Source organism: Papilio polytes, unplaced genomic scaffold, assembly GCF_000836215.1.
Source record: "Papilio polytes unplaced genomic scaffold, Ppol_1.0 DF821400.1, whole genome shotgun sequence".
Lineage (NCBI taxonomy): Eukaryota > Metazoa > Arthropoda > Insecta > Lepidoptera > Papilionidae > Papilio > Papilio polytes.
Window position 1 is genome coordinate 1,747,998 of NW_013527804.1, and position 4,039 is coordinate 1,752,036.

The following is a 4,039-nucleotide window of genomic DNA, read 5'->3' on the forward strand; positions in this document are numbered from 1 at the left end:
GTAGGCAACGCATCTGCAATTGAGGATGTCTATGGGCAGCGGTCGCTTCGCCATTTTGGCGGATTCACGTGGCCACTTACTCGTTCGCCACCTTATGTTATAAAAAAAAACTAAACTATCGCCCACTGTTGTGCGGTTGTCGATTGTTTCGCAGACAATTCAATTGTTTATTTGCATTACTATAAATCGAGTAGTGTGCGCAACCTTATATAAGAAGGAATCTAAGCGAGACTAAACAGTTGTTCGATAGTTTAGTCATAGGTGTGCACGCGCTATAACGGAATCTGTTACATGAATGTCCCGGTGAAATTCTGCTTATGTTTGAACCGAAACTTAATCCCCCTTTATGGTGCGTACAGAAAAAAGATATTTCCTTTTTCATCTCTCTTAACATAACCTCTACCTTTCCCATCCTCTTAAATTAAAAAGCGGGAAACCAATAAAGGGAGAATAAATCTATAGAGAACTTGTTTGAAAGTCGTTATTCTGAACTGTTTTGTTTGACACTCCCCTACCGAAAATACAATAGAAACTTTTCTCATATCCCCTCCTTAGAATAGATCGTTACGTGAAAGACGTAAAAATGTCAACCCACACTTGAAAGACACGTGTTTTATTTTAGGACAGATCTTTATTGTTTTTTGAATGTATATCCATTGACCTTTATAAAAGGATAGGCTCTAAGTTGTATTTTGTGGTAATTTTCATCATCTTTGCTGTGAGTATAGAAACTAAGAAGAGAAATAGAAGTAACCGTTAACATCAATAGGCGTAGTTATCGTATCAACGCAAAGACCTTTACCTCAAATAATGCCTATCTATTTATACAGATTACTGTACTATCCCATCAGAAATGCACACTTTTATCTTGTACATTGGGATAGTTGTAATGGTTTAGACAAATACTTATTCTACTTTAATTATTTACTAACAAAAAAGAGCAAAACAGATGACGCTCGATGTTTATTAACAGAATTAATTAATTTCTTTGTTAGAAATCTCTTTATAAAGAGAAAACTAGTACCACAACTTATACTAATATTATAAATGCGAAAGTTTAGATGGATAGATGATTGTTAGAGTTTGTAGCCTTAACTGCTGAACGGATTTTGATAAAATTTGACATGGATGTAGAGAATAGTCTTGCTTTTTTTTTTAACTAGCTGTGCCCGTGAGGCTTCATCCGCATGGAATTATGCAAATTTTATTTTATTGTTTACATTTGTCAAATTATCAATTGCAAATGTCAAAATGACATGACATTATAAACCTTGGCAATCTTGCTTCCTTGATGTTGGCAGCAACTTATGGTCTCTTCCCCACATTAGGGTTTTTATCCAAAACATTTACCCCCTAAGTTTAATGGCGTGAAAATATATAGCCTAAAGCGTGACGTAAGTGCAGGGCTTTTCATTAAAGAAAGAATTATTCAAAAATATGCTGTAATTGCTGACATCTTAGGTAACAAAGAAGTGTGTATTTACGCTTTATTATAATAGTATAGATTCCACGCAGAGGGAGTCGCGGGCGAAATTTGGTAATTCATTAACTTGCATTTCATATCTTAGTGGTTTTTATAAACATTCAAAATCGTGGTTGTTATTTGTTATTTTTTTGCCCTCGAGTATATATTTATCATTTGCTTTATATCTCTTCATCAGCGACGATGTTATTTCAGATTTGATGTTTATTACAAATATTAGCATTACAAAGAATTCCCTATTTCGTATCAATTCCTATATTCATGAAGACCGTTTGATATATATACGAATTTATTTTCGCGACTTCGTTTGCTCAGAATTTAAAAGACAAAAAATTATAGGTTATATCTGTACCAAATTTAATTCTGAATTTTCTGATAATAACAAATAGCAAAGAATTAGCGAAAATAGTTCATCTGTAACCCATAATACCGATACCAATATCGTAATTATATTAATCCTAGCATTCGCCCGCGACTCTATCCGCGAGGAATTGAAAAAAAAAGAAAAGCGAGTAGTTCATGTGTTTTTCCAGACTATATTCTACAACAATGTAAAATTTCATCGAAATCTGTTCAGCCGTTTAGGCTACAAACTTTAACAAACATCCATCTATCCATCCATTCAAACTTTCGCATTTATAATATTAGTATGATCATTTTTATCACGGAACTGTTTTGATTTTTTTTCCATTGAAATATCTGAATAATATAGAAAATGTTTATGTGTAATTCTCTTTGTAATCGAAACGAAGTAACGATGTTCTAAAGATTGTGAACGAGCGAGCCAATAGTAAAGTAGCACACCGCGAAGTTCATTGACTGTACAAGGTAAATATAATCAAAAACTTCTTAAATTGAAAACATTTTCGTGGGTAGTTAATTAATATTCTGTAACAGGATATTAGTATGGATTCTGTTTGTCGAGAGCACGTCTTTTAACAAGTCCACAGTTAACGTTTTATGGTTTTTAAACGAGGAAATCGCCGTAGGCTTTTGATCTTTCAACGCTTATCGGTTTAATGATTCATTTAATGTTATCCGAGAGGAAAAGTTTGAGGTTTTTTTGTGTTTATTTCAAAGAATCGGAGGCGATATTTCTTTCGGGAATACGTAAACATGGTTAACTGAAGTACAGTGACCTTTGCTGACGGTGTTCGACTTTTAAAGCGTTTCGTTTGAATGATTTATATGCCTGTTTTAACAGTGTTTTTCAATAGCACAATAGTAGATATATGTGGGATGATGTAAGTTTTACTTTTTATTACTGTGATATGTCAGTATTAGGGTTGTAACGGAACTCCGCTTCCGCATCCGCAAGTGCGGAACTTCTGTAAGTAATGATAACTCCGCATCCGCCTCCGCTTACGTTATTTCTTATGCGGAGTTATAACGGAGGTTAATTTAAGTCTTTAACGCGAGTGGGCCGATTAGCTATCGTTTATGCGGCCTGCGCGGGCGTGATATGTCAACTAACTATAATTGTTATAAATGAAATTGGCATAGTAAACTGTATTTTGTAATTATGTACCAATCTGTATTTTGTTTTAACGTAGTTTTAGTTTTCTTTAATAAATCGCAATTAACATTTTATTATTAACCTCCGCTTCCGTTAACCTTCGCTTCTGCCGAGGTGAAGCCCTTCGCCTCCATCTCCGCATCCGCTTCCGTTATGGCCTCTGTTGCAACCCTAGTCAGTATGTCGGATGTCATTTCGGAAAGAGAAGTATAAAGTAAAGACGTCACGATGGTTTTCGGAAAATTTAATTTAAAAGATTGCACTGAAAAATACACTTTATTATGCAACAATCCCACATATGTAAACCCGACAGTTTTTTATGAAGATATCGATTTCGGTTATTTTTAACCGTGGATGAAATCTGTTGAAATCGTTTTAGTCCAGGTGCTTTTACAACGAAAACGGTTACAGAAATTACCTTCGGATATCTAAGTTTTAATTAATTAATTTAACTATGATAAAATAGATATAATATTGCAAATTTAATTACATTACATTGTGTGAAGGAAGTTTTCAATGGTGCTATCAGATATTTCTATGTTACGTAAGTTCACAGAGTTTTAACTTTTGTAATATTAGATGAAACCATACTGTAGGCAAATTAATTAAAATTTAAAGCTCTAATCATAATTTTCTTGTACAAATAAGTTTTCTTCGTCTGTCGCGTTGCTAATTAAGATTATGATGTTTGTTTAACGCGTTAATGTATCAGCTGCAAATATAGAACATTTACAAAACTTCAAGAATGTTATACGCCTTGGTTTTAAGGTATATACAAATTATAAAAGTGTAAGTTTTCGCCCGCGACTCCGTCTGTGTACAATTAAAAAAAATAAAGTGAGTAGTTTATGTCTTTCAAACTATCCTTTACACCTATGTCATTTTAATCGAAATCTGTTCAGCAGTTTAGGCTACAAACTCTAACAAACATCCATCTAAAATTTCGCATTTATGATAAGCGGCAACCTGAATCCACCGAAGTGGAACCGCTGGCCGATGGCGACCGCTACCCATAAACATCCGCAATTGCAGATGCGTTG

At 34.1% G+C, this 4,039-nt stretch overlaps 1 protein-coding gene across 1 annotated transcript in view; it reads right to left on the reverse strand.

Annotated features, from left to right (window-relative positions):
* The window catches only part of LOC106108699 (probable G-protein coupled receptor 139), a 47,719-nt gene that overhangs the window by 7,075 nt on the left and 36,605 nt on the right, over window positions 1-4,039 (reverse strand). The gene's annotated exons all lie outside the window — the stretch shown is intronic.